The 19,162-nt window shown below is 43.3% G+C and overlaps 1 protein-coding gene and 4 non-coding genes across 8 annotated transcripts in view; all 5 read right to left on the reverse strand.

Annotated features, from left to right (window-relative positions):
• The window catches only part of TEX14 (testis expressed 14, intercellular bridge forming factor), a 126,733-nt gene that overhangs the window by 74,503 nt on the left and 33,068 nt on the right, over nucleotides 1–19,162 (reverse strand). The gene's annotated exons all lie outside the window — the stretch shown is intronic.
• Nucleotides 2,093–2,306, reverse strand: LOC138415614 (small nucleolar RNA U3). The gene has a single exon (XR_011247361.1). It is a non-coding gene; the product is annotated as a small nucleolar RNA U3 (small nucleolar RNA).
• LOC138415616 (small nucleolar RNA U3) lies at nucleotides 5,493–5,698 on the reverse strand. The gene has a single exon (XR_011247363.1). It is a non-coding gene; the product is annotated as a small nucleolar RNA U3 (small nucleolar RNA).
• Nucleotides 9,471–9,685, reverse strand: LOC138415612 (small nucleolar RNA U3). Its single transcript, XR_011247359.1, has one exon. It is a non-coding gene; the product is annotated as a small nucleolar RNA U3 (small nucleolar RNA).
• LOC138415610 (small nucleolar RNA U3) lies at nucleotides 18,552–18,765 on the reverse strand. Its single transcript, XR_011247356.1, has one exon. It is a non-coding gene; the product is annotated as a small nucleolar RNA U3 (small nucleolar RNA).

Consider the following 19,162-nt stretch of genomic DNA (forward strand, 5'->3'; position numbering starts at 1 on the left):
GCATTTGCTACACAGATTGACTAAAGCTGCTCTGCCCCTGAAAGCTGTAAAGGGCAGGTCTGTCTTTGCTCTTGAGAACCTAGCTGATTCCACTGATTACTCAATCTCAGCGGCTGCATTCAAGCCTGTCCAACTCAGACTTTCGAACTCTCATAAGAAGTCACCATGACTGAGGCAGAGACGGGGACTGGGTAGCTGACAACCAGCCCTGGGAAACAAAACCTTTGGGGTTTTGCCATAGGATTGCACTACCTGTTCACACTTTCTGAATTTTTAAAATAAAGCTGACTGCTGCCTTTGACATCATTTCTTCTCCCAAAAAATGCCTGACTGCCAACTATGACAATACTAGCTACTATTTATTGTGAGTTTGCCAGCCTCCATTCATCATTTTAACTGCTTTAACTATGAGACCAATACAAGTACAATCATCCCATTTTTAGGGATGGGGGAACTAAGGCACAGAAAGGCCTGAGGTCTGTCAATAGCAGAGCTGGTAGGTGTCACCTTAACCACCATCCCGGTTTGGCTTTCTAGGTGCTAAAGATTACTCTAGGTACTGGGCAAACAGAGGTCCCTACTCTCACAAAAAGCTTACACCCTGGTAGGGGAGAGAGGTGACAACAATTACCCAGAGGATGAGATGATGAGGCATGCAGAGGATGATGAGTTCAGAGAGGGATTTGACGGCCACTTCAGATTTGGGTGCTCAGGGAAGGCCTCTTTTTGGAGGCTGCATTTAAGTGGGGAAAACAATGAATACAATGACCCAAAGAAAGGAACAAGGTTGTGTGTGCCAGCAACCGGAAGACAGCTAGAGAACACAGAGTAGGAGGAAGAGCAGGCAGGCCGATGTCTGAGGATCTTCTGGGCAAGTCCAACTCCCGGGGAGTCTGGATTTTGAGTATGGGGGATGCCATTGAAAGGCTGGAAGCTGTGAAGACCAGTTCCGAGGCCACTGCAAGCAAGGTGTCTGAAGGAGAGATCATGGTAGCTTGCAAGGAAGAAGGAGAAACCGGGGCTGCTCTGGAAATTCAGTTGGTAGGATGGGACTCACTGGTGGGCTTGCTGCAGGAGGAGGGGTGGGGTGTCAGGGAAAGAGGTTTCAAAGATTGACATGTTGGTTTGCACCTGAACAATTCAGTGGGTGGTGCCGCTACAGTAAAGACTGGAGAAAGAGGGATTTCTCATTTAAAGGAGGGGCATTCTCACAAAGGGGGAAAGGAGTGCTCACCTACCGTCCTTGCTTTATCTAATTTCACCCTTAATGACAGCTCTGTGTGTTGATGCTATTTGTATTACATTTACATAGAGAGACAGGTTGGGGTCAAGGAACTTCCCAGGAACCCACAACTAGTAAATAACAGACCAAGGCATATTCCAGAGCATAAATGGCTCCTCTCACCGCTCCCAATATTTAAAGAGGACCGAGAATTAATTTAGGCCTACAATGAAAGCTTGGCCACTATAGATCCATAAAGAGAAACTCATGGAACAACTACATAGATTTAATAGCAATGAGAGTAAAAGAGGTTTAACACTGACTAATAATGGCGATAGTGGTAAAGACCTAAAAGAGACGCGGGTTCAATCCCTGGCTGGAGAAAAATACCCTGGAAAAGAAGATGGCAACCCATTTCAGTGTATTTGCCTAGGGAATCCATGATAGAGAAACCTGTCACGCTACACACAGACAAATGACTGGAATGACTCAGCTCACACAAAGCTATAAAAGGTAAACCCTCCAGTGCTGTGACAAAGGCCACTGGCAATAAGGTGGTGGTGGTTTAGTAGCTAAGTTGTGTCCAACTCTTGGGACCCCTTAGACTGTAGCCTGGCAGGCTCCTTTGTCCACAGAATTCCCCAGGCAAGAATACTGGAGTGGGTTGCCATTTCTTTGGAGGATCTTTCCTACTGAGGAATCAAACCGGGTCTCCTCCATTGCAGGCAGATTCTTTACTGACTGAACTACAAGGGAGGCAAATAAAGTACATCTCATTGAAACATATAGATATATGTTAGAGAACTAAAATAGAATAAGAAACACTACAAATGACTCACTTTTTTTTGGAAAAAGTCAATTGTAAGCAAAACCACTCAGATGATGTCCTCCCCCTCTTACTCTCCCAAAGGAAGAGAAGAACGATCATCAGTGGCCAATGGCAGCTGCAGAAGCAACACCAAGGACCAGCTTCACGCTCAGGAGAGAACACTGCATCTCCTCCTCGTGGTTTCGGGTGCTCTACACAATCAGAGAAACTTCTCTAGTAACAAACTATAGAAATGACCCCTGAAAGTATAGTCTTAACCTCCACTCCCAGCCGCTGCCAGGCCTGTGCTAGCTGTGAACTTTTCACTGAGGGCAACCGTTTCCCCACCACTGCCATTTTTTTCTTCTACTGGGAAAAAAACCAGGAAGAGCTCTTGCAATCAGCTTTCAAATGTTCTCACTTATTAATTCATTTGAACATTTTCACTGAAAATGTAATTTAACAGTTTTTAAAAATCAAACTTAATTTACATAATACAGAGTGACAGCCAATCACAACCCCAGTCTTTAAAGCCCAGGAGGCATTTGCTGCACAGATAGACTAAAGCCTCCCCGCCCCTGAAAGCTGTAAAGGAAAGGGCAGGTCTCTGCCTTTGCTCCTGAGAACCTAGCTGATAGCACTGATTACTCAACCTTCAGTCAGTTCAGTTCAGTTGCTCAGTCCTGTCCGACTCTTTGCGACCCCATGAATCGCAGCACGCCAGACCTCCCTGTCCATCACCAACTCCCGGAGCTCACTCAAACTCCGAGCGGCTGCATTCAAGCCTCTCCAAGAAGTTAGACTTTCAAATTGTCATGAGAGGTCACCATGACTGAGGCAGAGACGGGGACTGGGTGGCTGACAACCAGCCCTGGAAAACAGAACCTTTGGGGTTTTGCCATAGGATTGCACTACCTGTTCACACTTTCTGAATTTTTAAAATAAAGCTGACTGCTGCCTTTGACATCATTTCTTCTCCCAAAAAATGCCTGACTGCCAACTATGACAATACTAGCTACTATTTATTGTGAGTTTGCCAGCCTCCATTCATCATTTTAACTGCTTTAACTATGAGACCAATACAAGTACAATCATCCCATTTTTAGGGATGGGGGAACTAAGGCACAGAAAGGCCTGAGGTCTGTCAATAGCCGAGCTGGTAGGTGTCACCTTAACCATCATCCCGGTTTGGCTTCCTATGTGCTAAAGATTACTCTAGGTACTGGGCAAACAGAGGTCCCTACTCTCACAAAAAGCTTACACCCTGGTAGGGGAGAGAGGTGACAACAGTTACCCAGAGGATGAGATGATGAGGCATATAGAGGATGATAAGAGTTCAGAGAGGGATTTGACGGCCACTTCAGATTTGGGTGCTCAGGGAAGGCCTCTCTCTGGAGGCTGCTTTTAAATGGAGAAAACCACGTCAACAAGCAGGGCTACTCTTCGCTGTGGTGTTTAGGTTTTTAGGTTTCTCTTTCTTGATGCAGAGCTCGGGCTCTGGAGCACTTGGGCTTAGTTGCTCTGTGGAGGTTGCAAAAAACCGTGATGTTTTTTCCTTCTAACACCTGCAACGAGACTTCTTGAAAGAATCGTATTCTTGCTCATCTCTGTAGCAGAGGCTACTTACTGCTTACTTTGTACAGGTTCACCTGGACTACCTGTTCTTCGGTGAACTTTATGTAAAATATTAATATTTACTTTAAAAAACATTAAACATTTTATTTATTTTTGGCTGGTTATTTGTTGCTATGATCAGGGTCTTGAGATGTAGTGAGTGGGGTCTACTCTTCATTGTCTCTTGTTTCAGAGCATGGACTCTGCGGAGGATGGGGGTGCGGAGTTCACTGGTTGTGGCACACAGGATTTAGTTGCCCTTGGCATGAGGCATCTTCCTGGACCAGGGATGGAACCTGTGTCTCCTGCCAATGCTGTACACTGTACCATCAGAGAAGCCCTCAGTATGTCATTTTGATGTACGATTCTTTGAAGAAGGTAGGTAATTGTGACTTTACCTTCTAATTGCTTTCTGAGAATCTGCTTCTCAAGTTATAACCTTCAGACTGGTTAAAATAAAATTTTTGTTTCTTCTTGACATTGAATTGAAGTTTCATCAACAAACCAACCCCCAAGTCCTGTCAACCTTACCGCTTAACATCTCTTTCAGATCTCGTCTTTCTCTATCAGCCCCTACCATCATCTCCCAGGGAGAGGAATGCAGTATGTGTTTCACTGGTCCTCACACTTGGCACCCCACCCCTCCCCAGAAATATAATCACAACACAGCTTTTATTTATTTTTATTAATTTATTTATTCATTTCATTTTGGACTGTGTGGGTCTTCTTCACAGCATGGGGGCTTTCTGTAGTTGCAATGAGCAGCGGCTATTCTTCCTTGTGGTGTGCAGGCTCCTCCTTCTCCCGACGAAGAACGCAGGCTGCAGAGCACACAGACTTAACTGCTCTGCGGCATGTGGCGTCTTCCCAGAGCAAGGGTGGGATCTGTGTCCCCTACATTGGCAGGTGGGTTCCTAACCACGGGTCCACCAGGGGACTCCCGCCACATAGCTTTTAGAGTGACCTTCAAATGTACAGCTGATGTCACTCTCTTTCAACAGTGCCCACTACCTTTAGTTTCCTGTCCACCACCTTTTGCCAAACTCTGCCTTCTGTCATTCCTCTTCTGGGCTAAAGTCCTGTGGGCTTCCCAGGTGGCACTAGCGGCCAAGAACCTGACTGCCAATGCAGGAGACATCAGAAACGAGGGGTTGGGTTGGATGATCCCCCTGGAGGAGAAAACTGCAACCGACTCCAGTGTTCCTGCTTAGAGAATCCCAAGGACAGAGGCCTGGCAGGCTACAGTCCATAGTGTCACCAAGGGTCATACAGGACTGAAGTGAGTTAGCATTCACACACACGTCCTATTTCCTTACCTTGAACTGAGATATGGAGAAATAAATCACAATAAATATCAGGAAGGGATGTCTGTCTACATGTGTCAGGAAGGAGTGACCTGGCTAACAGGAGAGTAGAGAAGGGGAAAGTAACTGTTTCATTACCCTTGGTCGGCCCACCCCAAGCATGAAAATAAACCCTCAAATCATAATACCTATAAATTCAATCAGGAAACTAAAACACCAAACTGCATCAGACAAACTTTCCTTCATTTCAAAGAAAAATTAGGATGTCGCTGGTGGTCCAGTGGTTAGGACTCCACACTGCCACTGCAGGCAGCATGGGTTCCATCCCTGGTCAGGGAACTAAGATCCCATAGGCCGCACGGTGTGGTCAAAAGAAAGAAAAATCACAGCTTACACGAAAGTTAGGTAGGGAAAAAAACCACAACATCTGTTACATAGGTTAAAAAGTATTGTGCAATTTGAACATGTGAAGAAAAAAATATATAGAAAACAGCCCCTAATGGCAAATATTCATCTACCTTCTGGGACAGTAACAGGGGACGAAACCACTCAGAAAGAGTCCCTTCCCTCATACTCCTCCCGAGGAAATGAACAGTCATCAGAGGCAAATGGCAATTAGCAGCACCAAGAGCTGACTTGACACTCAGAAGAGAACGGACCTCCTCGTGGATTTCAGATTTTGAGGACTCCACACAGAAACATCTCTAGTAACAGCAAATTATAGAAATAATAACTCCTAAAACCAGTCTTGACTTTAACCTGGCAACCTCCATTGGGTCCATGGCAGCCGTACACTTTTTATGGATGGCAGCATTTTCCAACATTCTTCTTATTTCAGAAATACCATATAAATGATTTTCAAACTGTTGGTACCAAACCAAACTTGGGTCCACATGCAGTAAAACCAGTCTACTGACACAGGCTGTGGTGGAGAAAGGCACAGGGTTTATCCCAGAGCACCAACGGGTTTGGGCCTTTTAAGCACTGCCTACCTGGCCTCCTTTTCATACTGTCCAAGTCAAAGCTATGGTGTTTCCAGCAGTCATGTACGGATGGGAGAGTTAGACCATAAAGAAGGCTGAGGCCCGAGGAAAAAAGGCTTTCAATCTGTGGTGTTGGAGATAACTCTCGAGAGTCCCTGGGACTGCAAGGAGACCAAACCAGTCAATCCTAAAGGAAATCAACTTTAAATATTGATTGGAAGGACTGATGATGAAGCTGAAGTTTCTATTCTCTGGCCACGTAATGGGAAGAGCCGACTCATTGGAAAAGACCTTGATGCTGGTAAAGACCGTAAGCAAAAGGAGAAGAGGGAGGCAGAAGATGAGATGGTCAGAGAGTATCACTGACTCAATGGACACGAATTTGAGCAAACTCCAGGAGAGAGCAGAGCACAGAGCAGCCTAGGCAGGCTGCCGGCCATGAAGGTCCAAAGAGTCGGACATGGGTAAAAAGAACAAAAAAAAGCTGTCAGGTAAGTAAGAAAGATTATGTACCTCAACTCCTAACAAAATTAAAAAACTACTTAAATGTGGTTTCCCTTGTTCATTAGGAAACTACTATTTCTATAGCACTTTAATAGTATTTCTACAGTACTACTTCTACGGTACTTCCAGGCCATGTACATGGATCACACCATTTAATCTTCAAAATAACCCTAAAAGTAGAGGAAATGGAAATTTATGTAAAATAAAAGTAATCAAAACTTTTGAAGAAGCAAATACAATCAACCAAATACCCTTGATGAAATAAATGAAAATGTTAGAAAACGGATATGCGATAAACAGGATTAAAGGATTAACTTTGAAGGTTCAACAATCTCTTGAAAAGGTATAGATAAAAGTTTTTTTTAAAGTACAGCCATGAAAATCCTTCCAGACCCCAGAGGATGAGGAATAGTAACAGAGAATAAAAGGGGTTTAACATTAATGAACCGGAGAAGGCAATGGCACCCCACTCCGGTACTCTTGCCTGGAAAATCCCATGGATGGAGGAGCCTGGTGGGCTGCAGCCCATGGGGTCGCTAAGAGTCAGACACGACTGACGACTCCACTTTCACTGTTCACTTTCATGCATTGGAGAAGGAAATGGGAACCCACTCCAGTGTTCTTGCCTGGAGAATCCCAGGGACGGGGGAGCCTGGTGGGCTGCCGTCTCTGGGGTCGCACAGAGTCGGACACGACTGAAGCGACTTAGCAGCAACAGCAGCATTAATGAACGGCGACAGTGGTAACGAATCCGCCTGCCTATGAAGGAGATGTAACAGATATGGTTGATCCCTGGCTCGTGAAAATCCCCTGGAAGAGAGCATGGCAACCCACTCCAATGCTCTTGCCTGGAAAACCCCATGGACAGAGAAACCTGGCAGGTTACAACCCACAGGGTCACAGTCAAACACTGGAGCGACTTCACACACACACACACACACACACACACACACACACACACACACACATATACTGCCTATATATATGACACATATGTTTAAAAAAACAAAAAATGAGTTTCATGATGAACGACCCCGCTGCTACACTAGCACATAAGACTGAAAATAGTAATCTTAAGAGAGCGCTTAAGATCATGAACTCCTTATTGCCAAATTCAGATTTAAACTGAAGAAACTACAGAAAACTACTAGACCATTCAGGTATGATCTAAATCAAATCCCTTACAGTAATATGGTGGAAGTGACAAATAAGATTCAGGGCATTAGAATCTGATAGAGTGCCTGAAGAACTATGGATGGAGGTTCATGACAGTGTACAGGAGGCAGTGATCAAGACCATCCCCAAGAAAAAGCAATGCAAAAGGGCAAAATGGTTGTCTGAGGAGGCCTTACAAATAGCTGAGAAAAGAAGAGAAGTGAAAGGCAAAGGAGAAAGGAAAGATATATCCATCTGAATGCAGAGTTCCAAAGGACAGAGAGATAAGAAAGCCTTCCTCAGTGATCAGTGCAAAGAAACAGAGGAAAATGACAGAATGGGGAAGATTAGAGATCTCTTCAAGAAAACTAGAGATGCCAAGGGAACATTTCATGCAAAGATGGGCACAATAAAGGACAGAAATGGTATGGACCTAACAGAAGCAGAAGATAGTAAGAAGAGGTGGAAAGAATACACAGAAGAACTATACAAAAAAGATCTTCATGACACAGATAACGATGGTGTGATCACTAATCTAGAGCCAGACACCCTGGAGTGCAAAGTCAAGTGGGCCTTAGGAAGCATCACTACGAACAAAGCTAGTGGAGGTGATGGGATTCCAGCTGAGGTATTTCAAATCTTAAAAAATGATGCTCTTAAATTGCTGCACTCAATATGACAGCAAATTTGGAAAACTCAGCCATGGCCACAGAACTGAAAAAGGTCAGTTTTCATTCCAATCCCAAAAAAAGGCAATGCCAAAGAATGTTCAAACTATTGCACAATTGCACTCCTCTCATACTCTAGCAAAGTAACGCTCAAAATTCTCCAAGCCACGCTTCAACAGTACATGAACTGAGAACTTCCAGATGTTCAAGCTGTATTTAGAAAACGCAGAAGAACCAGAGGTCAAATTGCTAACATCCGTTGGATCATAAAAAAAGCAAGAGAATTCGAGAAAAACATTTACATCTGCTTAATTGACTACGCTAAGGATCACAACAAACTGGAAAATTCTTGAAGAGATGGGAATAACAGACCACCTGACCTGCCTCCCAAGAAATCTGTATGCAGGTCAAGAAGCAAGTTAGAACCAGACATGGAACAACAGATTGGTTCAAAATTGGGAAAAGAGTATGTGAAGGGTGTATATTGTCACCATGCTTATTTAGCTTACATGCAAAGTACATCATGCGAAACGGTGGGCTGAATGAAGTTCAAGCTAGAATCAAGATTGCCACGAACAATCTCAGATACGCAGATAACACCACGCTTATGGCAGAAAGCAAAAAGGAACTAAAGCGCCTCTTGACGAAGTGAAAAAGGAGAGAGTGAAAGCTGGCTTAAAACTCAACATTCAGAAAACTACAATCACTTCACGGCAAATAGATGGGAAAACAATGGAAACGATAGACTTTATTTTCTTGGGCTCCAAGAACAGTGCAAATGGTGAGTGCAGTTATGAAATTAAGACACTTTCACTCTTTGAAGAAAAAAAAACTATAACAAACCTAGACATAATTATTGGAAACAAAGACAACTTTGCCAACAAAAGTATAGCCAGTCAGAAAAAGAGTTTTTCCAGTAGTCACATATGGATGTGAGAGTTCCACTACTAACAAAGCTAAGCGCCGCAGACCTGAACATTAACTGCAAAAACTAAATACGCAATTAGTAAACTTAGCGGAAGAACTTTTCCAACTACTGAAAAACCAGCACAGTGCTCCGCGAACACATGTCATATCCTACACTTCGCGAACAAAGACAGAGCCAAGCCTATTTCAGCTATAGCACCATAACAGAATTAAAAGGGAATCTCACATAGAGAAGACTACCAAAGCACAAAATTCTCACTTTCTAGAACATCACGTAGAAACGAAACCACTCAGACGGCGTTTTCTCCCTCTTACTCTCTCAAATGAGAGAAAAGAACGATCATCAACGGCAGATGGCAGCTGCACAAGCAACACCAGTCGCCTACTTCACGCTCAGAAGAAAACGCTGCGTCTCCTCCTCGTGGTTTCGGGTGCTCTACACGATCAGAGAAACTTCTCTAGTCACGGACTATAGAAATGATCCCTGAAAGTATAGTCTTAGCCTCCACCCGCCAGCCGCGGCTGCGTCTGCGGGAGCCTCTCACTTTCTAGTGACGGCCACATTTGTGTCGCTCCCCTCGCCGCCTCACAAACATTTTTCCATATTCCATCCCGTAACTTGGTAAAACGGCAAACTTCAAAATATCATGTTCGCTCGGAAATAGCCCAGAAACACGTCAAAGCCGCAGGACGCCTCATTAGCATACGGCTTCCTGGCACCCAATCACAGGCGGCCGCTTCCGACTCCTACTCCAGCCCGCCGTCGCCCCAACCACCGCATCCCGAGCCCCGCAGCCCTCTGCAGGCCGAGCACACGCTTCCTGCCACCGGTCCGCGTGGACGGCCTCTGCCTGCTCAAGTCCGCCTGCTTGGACAGGCCAGATTTCCTCTGTCTTGAAAGAGAGGTGGGGGCGAGGAGGGAGGAAAAAAGACAGAGAACTAGTCTACTCCTGCATAATAACAAAGGCACCCATGTGGTTTATGAACGTCTTCTCCACGACAGGCATTTTAACCCATGGTCTCACTTCCTCCTCTAAAGGGAAAGGGTGTGGTTATGTCCCCACTCTCACACAGGCTGGCTGGAGCACCTGTCACAAAGCTCCTCAAGGGAACCACAGGTGCTGCTAGGTACATGTGGCACTTGATCAGGCCCCGTTCTTTCTAGAAAACCACGGTGTCTTCATCAGGCGGTCTGAGCTCCAGTCAAGTTCATTTCTCTAAGAAAGCATTACATACACCATCTCAAACTTTGGTCGTCAATGACTGATCTTCCTGGCTTCCACATCTCAGAGGAAGCCAACCATTTACTTGTGGCAAAAGTTAATCCAGCCGTCTCCTCAAAGAACACACCTTACCTACGATGCTGTGTAACTGTCATTTAACTTCCTGCTGTATAGACGTTTCTGCCCCAGGTTTTCCAGCATGCCAGAAAGCACAGTGCTCTGTGAGCAGGCAGTCCGTGGTTTTCTGAATCAACCACATTTTTTCATTGCATCACAGTAACATGAATAAGGTGACTATCATTTCATCTCATCCTATCACCTCTAGTTGAGCAGTTCCTTAAGATAAGGTCCCTTCCAGTCACTTTCACACAGGAGCCCCTTGTCTCTCGTCTCAGCCCTTCCATATCCATTCTCTGCTCCTCCAGCCTTTCTGGGGACTTCTTGCTATGCATGCCAACCTTGGCCTCCTTCAAGCAGATTCTCAGCTCTCCTTACCTCTGGATGCTTCCCCTCAGCCTCCCGGCTAACAGTGACGACACTGTTTTGTATCCCTAATTACCTTTGTAAGTGCCTCTACCTACTGTTATAAATGCATTTACTTCTCCCTTCTCAACTGTGAGGTGTTTAAAGCAAAAAGAGTGAGCACCTTTTGGCAGCTCTTTGCAGGAGCTCTTTGCAGGAGGTCCCCTTTGTCTTGTCACTTTAGCAAAGCTATACAGCAAGTAACCTTAAACTAGACGTCCCCACACTCCACTCATCTCCTGGCCCAAGCACACCTTCCAAATCTTTTTTTTTTCCCCCTTCCGTAACTTTTGATCACACAATACCTTGCCTAACCTGTTGGTTCTCTCTGTATATCAAAGATGTAGAAATGAAGAATAAGTAATTAACAGGTGGCCAGATCTCTTCCCCAGTTTCCCCTTCAGTAATCTTCAAACAAACTGTATGGAACAAACTGTGTAAACAAGATAGCATCTAAACAAAAACAACAAGAAGCCAACAAGCCTGCAAGCGGGGGGGATAATGATGATGACTCTGACCCCCTATCTCTAATGATTAACTGAGATTATTTCCCTTTTCCCTGTTAAAAACTTTCATGGCTCAGCGGAACCTTAGGAGCTGGTTTTCAGGAATGTGAGTTCAACTTCTCCCCAGATTGCTGGCATTCTGATTAAAAGCAATGTTTTCCATTTCTACCAACACCTGCCTCTTGAGCACTGATTTTCAAGCAGCCGGCTGCCAGACCTGAGTTCAGTAACAGATTCAGGCCTTGTTTACCACTGTATCTCTAGCCCCTTACCTTGCTGCAGTCTCCCACATTTTATTGATGGTGGCATTTTTTCCACATTCTTCTCTTTTCAGAAATAACATATAAATGCATTTTCAAAATGCTATTTTATATACGACTTTTAAAAATCTGAATACTCTGTAAGTTTTTATTTTTTCTTTAAGGAACTAAGACTTCACATTCTTAGCCTATTACAAATCAATACTTAATCTGAAGCTCTTATCTTCTGTCTCTAAAAGACACTAACACTTCTTCCTGACTCCTATAAGACCAAGGTGTGCTGGGATGTATCAAATTAGTTTTCTAACCTTATAAATATGACACCAAGCATCTGTGGATGAGGTTATTTATCACTGTCATTTTTAATTTAACCTTCTAAAATCCTGAATTTTGATTTGACTCTTACTTTTAAAACCTCTGTTGGTTACTCACCTGAATGTAGATATGAGCAGTACATATTGGTGATGAAAAAAAATTACTTTTAAGACAGAACAAGAAAAGTGTACCAAATATTCCTTGCCATCTGAGCCACTATCTTCCCATTTAGCGTGCATTATGTATCTGTATTATACGTTAATAGATTGCCTTTGACACAAGAATTCCTATGTACCTCCCCCCTAAAAAAAATTGATTTCCTCCTGGCACCAGTAAGGTAACTTGTTAGGGGTCCTTTTCTCAATCCTGTAAGGGGTCATGACGACCCACAATTCACCTTGCTGGACTATATAAACTGTCAGCGTGTTAATCTGAGGTATAATCCTTTGTCTCAAAAACTTCTGTAACTGTGCTCTGACCTCTAATAGCAGAACAGTCCTCAGAACTCTCTGAGAGACTGTCTCCTGGGTTATAATCGTCAGGATGGCGCGAATAAAATTGTCCATTTCTTTCTTAAGATTGAAAAAAAATTTTTTTTTTGGCTGCACTTGGAGACATGTGGGATCTTAGTTTCCTGACCAGGGACTGAACCCAGGCCCCCTGGAGTAGAAGTTTCAAGCCTTAACCACTGAACAGCCTGGTAAGTCTATCTTAGACTGGCTGTTTATTTTTCCTTGGCTGATTTTAAATTGCATTTAGTTAAACCAACATAATAATAAAAGAAAAAGTCATACCACTGAAGGGGAGAAAGAACAAACCATCTTAAAACAACTAATGAAAGTCCCTCAGTTGTGTCTGACTCTTTGCGACCTCATGGACCTCATGGACTGTAGACTGCAAGGCTTCTCTGTCCATGAAATTCTCCAGGCCAGAATACTGGCATGGGTAGCCATTCCCTTCTCCAGGGGATCTTCCCAACCCAGGGATCGAACCCAGGTCTCCCTCATTGCAGGTGGATTCTTTACCCACTTAGCCATTCAGGAAGCCATTCCTATGGCATGTTCCTAGCCTAATCTAAAAGGAAAACACAGGATACTTGGGTGGAGGATATTTTAAACTGCATTTAGTTAACCAACAGGTGATTATACTGTGGAAGTGACAAATAGATTCAGGGGATTAAAACCTGATAGACAGAGTGCTTAAAGAACTGTGGATGGAGGTTCATGACAGTGTACAGGAGGCAGTGATCAAGCCGTCCCCAAGAAAAAGAAATGCAAAAAGGCAAAATGGTTGTCTGAGGAGGCCTTACAAATAGCTGAGAAAAGAAGAGAAGCGAAAGGCAAAGGAGAAAAAGAAAGATATATCCATCTGAATGCAGAGTTCCAAAGGATAGCAAGGAGAGATAAGAAAGCCTTCCTCAGTGATCAGTGCAAAGAAATAGAGGAAAAGAATAGAATGGGAAAGATTAGAGATCTCTTCAAGAAAATTAGAGACACTAAGGGAACATTCATGTACAGATGGACACGGTGAAAGACAGAAATGGTACGGACCTAACAGAAGCAGAAGACAGTAAGAAGAGGTGGCAAGAATACACAGAAGAACTACACAAAAAAGATCTTCATGACTCAGATAATCACGATGGTGTGATCACTCATCGAGAGCCAGACATCCTGGAGTGTAAAGTCAAGCGGGCCTTAGGAAGCATCAGTATGCACAAAGCTAGTGGAGGTGATGGAATTCCAGCTGAGTGATTGAAAATTCTAACCTGATGCTGTAAAAGTGCTGCATTCAATATGACAGCAAATTTGGAAAACTCAGCAGTGGCCACAGGACTGGAAAAGGTCAGTTTTCATTCCAATCCCAAAGAAAGGCAATGCCAAAGAAGGCTCAAACTACCACACAATTGCACTCCTCTCACACGCCAGCAAAGTAATGCTCAAAATTCTCCAAGCCAGGCTTCAACAGTACATGAACTGTGAACTTCCAGATGTTCAAGCTGGATTTAGAAAAAGCAGAGGAACCAGAGATCAAATTGCCAACATCTGTTGGATCATCATAAAAAGCAAGAGGGTTCCAGGAGAAATATCTACTTGTGCTTTATTGACTATGCCAAAGCCTTTGACTGTGTGGATCACCACAAACTGTGGAAAATTTAAGAGATGGGAATACCAGACTACCTGACCTGCCTCCTGAGAAATCTGTATGCAGGTCAAGAAGCAACAGTTAGAACTGGATATGGAACAACAGACCGGTTCCAAATTGGGAAAGGAGTACGTCAAAGCTGTATATTGTCACCTTATTTAACTTATATACAGAATACATCATGAGAAATGCCAGGCTGGATGAAGCACAAGCTGGAATCAAGACTGCCAGAAAACATACCAATAACCTCAGATATGCGGATGACACCACCCTTTTGGCAGAAATCGAAAAAGAACTAAAGAGCCTCGTAATGAAAGTGAAAGAGCAGAGTGAAAAAGTTGGCTTAAAACTCAACATTCAAAAAACTAAGATTATGCCATCTGGTCTCGTCACTTTGGCTTCCCTGATAGAATCGGCCTGCAACTTGGGAGACCTGGGCTCTATCCCTGGGTTGGGAACATCCCCTGGAGAAGGGAAAGACTACCCACTCCAGCATTCTGGTCTGGAGAAGGATCTCAAAGAGTCAGACACCACTTTCACTTTCACCCATCACTCCACGGCAAACAGACGGGGAAATGATGGAATCAGTAAGAGACTTTTATATTCTTGGGCTCTAAAATCACTGCAGATGGTGACTATAGCCATGAAATTAAAAGATGCTTGTTCCTTGGAAGAAAAGCTATGACCAACCTAGACAGCATATTAAAAAGCAGAGACATTACTTTGCCAACAAAGGTCTGTCTAGTCAAAGCTATGTTTTTTCCAGTAGTCATGTATGCATTTGAGAGTTGGACTATAAAGAAAGCTGAGCACCCCAAAGAATTGATGCTTTTGAACTGTGGTGTTGGAGAAGACTGTTGAGAGTCCCTTGGACTGCAAGGAGATCCAACCAGTCCATCCTAAAGGAAATCAGTCCTTGAATGTTCATTGGAAGGACTGATGATGAAGCTGAAATTCCAATACTCTGACCACCTGATGGGAAGAACCAACTCATTGGAAAAGACCCTGATGCTGGGAAAGATTGAAGGCAGGAGGAGAAGGGGATGACAGAGGACAAGATGGTTGGATGGCATCACCAACTCAATGGATATGAGTTTGAGCAAGCTCCAGGAGTTTGTGATGAACAGGGAAGCCTGGTATGCTGCAGTCGCAAAGAGTGGGACACAGCTGAGCAACTGAACTGAAGCCAACATAATTATAAAAGAAAAAAATCATAATACTGAGAGGGAAAGAGAACAAACCATCTTTGTCGGGGGTAGGGGGGAGGAATGGCTTACCTGCCAGAAATCAACAAATCACCTTTAAAAATACTATGAAAGAAAGCACTGAAAAACTATTAACAGGAAAGGAGACTAGCAAAAAAAAAAAAAAAAAAAGTAAAGAAAAATACACCTGCTTAAATATATGCAGAAACCACTCACACAACATTCTCCTCCTTCAAAGAAAACATAAAAACATTCAGAAACAAAAACTAACACGCTTAAAAACCCCAGAGAATAAGATTCAGTTCAGTTCATTCCAGCTGCTCAGTCGTGTCTGACTCTTTGTGACCCCATGGACTGCAGCACACCAGGCCTCCCTGTCCATCACCAACTCCCGGAGTTTAGTCGGTGATGCCATCCAACCATCTCATCCTCTCTTGTCCCCTTCTCCTCTAGCCGTCAATATTTCCCAGCACCAAGTTCTTTTCCAACAGTCAGCTCTTCGCATCAGGTGGCCAAAGTACTGGAGTTTCAGCTTCAACATTAGTCCTTCCAATGAACATTCAAGGACTGATTTCCTTTAGGATGGACTGGTTGGATCTCCTTGCAGTCCAAGGGACTCTCAACAGTCTTCTCTAACACCACAGTTCAAAAGCATCAATTCTTTGGTGCTCAGCTTTCTTTATAGTCCAACTCTCACATCCATACATGACTACTGGAAAAACCATAGCCTTGACTAGACAGACCTTTGTTGGCAAAGTAATGTCTCTGCTTTTTAATATGCTAAGTTGGTCATAACTTTTCTTCCAATGAACAAGTGTCTTTATTCCATGGCTGCAGTCACCATCTGCAGGGATTTAGGAGCTCAAAATAAAAAGTCTGCCACTGTTTCCACTGTTTCTCCATCTATTTCCCATGAAGTGATAGGACCAGATGCCATGATCTTCGTTTTCTGAATGTTGAGCTTTAAGCCAACTTTTTCACTCTCCTCTTTCACTTTCATCAAGAGGCTCTTTAGTTCTTCTTTACTTTCTGCCATAAGGGTGGTGTCATCTGCATATCTGAGGTGATCGATATTTCTCCCGGCAATCTTGATTCCAAATTGTGCTTCATCCAGCCCAGCGTTTCTCATGATATACTCTGCATATAACTTAAATAAGCAGGGTGACAATATACAGCCTTGACGTACTCCTTTTCCTATTTGGAACCAGTCTGTTGTTCCATGTCCCGTTCTAACTGTTGCTTCCTGACCTGCATACATATTTCTCAGGACACAGGCCAAGTGGTCTGGTATTTCCGTCACTTTAGGAATTTTCCACAGTTTATTGTTATCCACACAGTCAAAGGCTTTGGCATAGTCAGTAAAGCAGAAATAGATGTTTTTCTGGAACTCTCTTTTTTTTTGATGATCCAGCGGATGTTGGCAATTTGATCTCTGGTTCCTCTGCGTTTTCTAAACCAGCTTGAACATTTAAAATTTCATGGTTCACATAACTGCTGAAGCCTGGCATGGAAAATTTTGAGCATTACTTTGCTAGCGTTTGAGATGAGTGCAATTGTGCTGTTGTTTGAGCATTCTTTGGCATTGTCTTTCCTTGGGAATTGGAATGAAAACTGACCTTTTCCAGTCCTGTGGCCACTGCTGACTTTTCCAAATTTGCTGGCATATTGAGTGCAGCACTTTAACAGCATCATCTTTTAGGATTTGAAATAGCTCAGTTGGAATTCCGTCACCTCCATTAGCCCACTTGACTTCACATTCCAGGATGTCTGGCTCTAGGTGAGTGATCATACCATCGTGATTATCTGGGTCATGAAAATCTTTTTTGTACAGTTCTTCTGTGTATTCTTGCCACCTCTTCTTACTATCTTCTGCTTCTGTTAGGTCCATACCATTTCTGTCCTTTATTAAGCCCATCTTTGCATGAAATGTTCCCTTGGTATCTCTAATTTTCTTGAAGAGAGCTCTAGTCTTTCCCATTCTATTCTAGTCTTTCCCATTCTATTGTTTCTTTAGAACTCTGCATTCAAATGGGTACATCTTTCCTTTTCTCCTTTGCTTTAGGCTTCTCCTCTTTGCACAGCTATTTTAAGGCCTCCTCAGACACCCACTTTGCTTTTTTGCATTTCTTTTTCTTGGGGATGGTCTTGCTTCCTGTCTCCTGTATATGTCACAAACCTCCATCTATAGTTCATCAGTCACTCTATCAGATCTAGTCCCTTAAATCTGCATCTCACTGCCACTGTATAATTGTTAGGAATTTTATTTAGGTCATAGCTGAATGGTCTAGTGATTTTCCCTACTTTCTTCAACTTAAGTCTGAATTTGGCAATAAGTAATCATGATCTGAGCCACAGTCAGCACCCAGTCTCATTTTTGTCAACTGTAGAGAGCTTCTCCATCGCTGACTGCAAAGAATATAATCAATCTGATGTCGGTGTTGACCATCTGGTGATGTCCATGTGTCCAACACACAGTTGTGGATGTGACTGGTGATGGAATCAAGGTCTGATGCTATAAAGGGCAATATTGCATAGGAACCTGGGTAGTTAGGTCCATGAATCAAGGCAAATTGGAAGTGATCAAACAGGAGATGGCAAAAGTGAACATTAACACTTTAAGATCAGCAAAATAAAATGGACTGGAATGGGGGAATTTAACTCAGATGATCATTATATCTACTACTGTGGGCTAGAATCCCTTAGAAGAAATGGAGTAGCCATCATAATCAACAAAACAGTCCAAAATGCAGTACATGGATGCAATCTCAAAAACGACAGAATGATCTGTTCATTTCCAAGATAAACCATTCAATATCACAGTAATCCAAGTAAGTCTATGCCCCCCAACTAGTAATACTGAAGAAGCTAAAGTTAAAAGGTTCTATGAAGACCTACAGGACGGCCTAGAATTAACACTCAAAAAAAAAAAATGCCCTTTTCATTATAGAGGACTATTCCTCTATAGTTAACAGGCAAATTTGGCCAGAGTACAGAGGGCAAAGGCTAAGAGAATTTTGCCAAGAGAACACACTGGACTCATCCAACAACACAAGGGAATAAGACCAAACTGATCATCATAAAGAAAAGAATTTAAAAACCCACTTCACAAACATTTAAAACAGAAATCAACAAACCTAGTTTTATTGTACAAAAGTGACAGTATGCTACTTTTGGCAAGTCAATTATAAACAAAACCACTCAGACAGTGTCCTCCCCCTCCTACTCTCCCAAAGGAAGAGAAGAACGATCATCAATGGCCAATGGCAGCTGCAGAAGCAACACCAAGGACCAGCTTCACGCTCAGGAGAGAACACTGCATCTCCTCCTCGTGGTTTCGGGTGCTCTACACGATCAGAGAAACTTCTCTAGTAACAAACTATAGAAATGATCCCTGAAAGTATAGTCTTATCCTCCACCCCCTGCCGCTGCCAGGCCTGTGCTAGCTGTGCACTTTTCACTGAGGGCAACCGTTTCCCCACCACTTTGCCATTTTTTCTTCTACTGGGAAAAAAAACAGGAAGACCTCTTGCAATAAGCTTTCAAATGTTGTCACTTATCAACTCATTTGAACATTTTCACTGAAAATGTAATTTAACTGTTTTTAAAAATCAAACTTAATTTACATAATACAGAGTGACAGCCAATCACAACCCCAGTCTTTAAAGCCCAGGAGGCATTTGCTGCACAAAATCACTAAAGGTGCCCCGCCCCTGAAAGGAAAGGGCGGGTCTCTGCCTTTGCTCTTGAGAACCTAGCTGATTCCACTGATTACTTAATCTTAGCGGCTGCATTCAAGGCTGTGGA

This window comes from Ovis canadensis, chromosome 11 (genome assembly GCF_042477335.2).
Source record: "Ovis canadensis isolate MfBH-ARS-UI-01 breed Bighorn chromosome 11, ARS-UI_OviCan_v2, whole genome shotgun sequence".
NCBI lineage: Eukaryota > Metazoa > Chordata > Mammalia > Artiodactyla > Bovidae > Ovis > Ovis canadensis.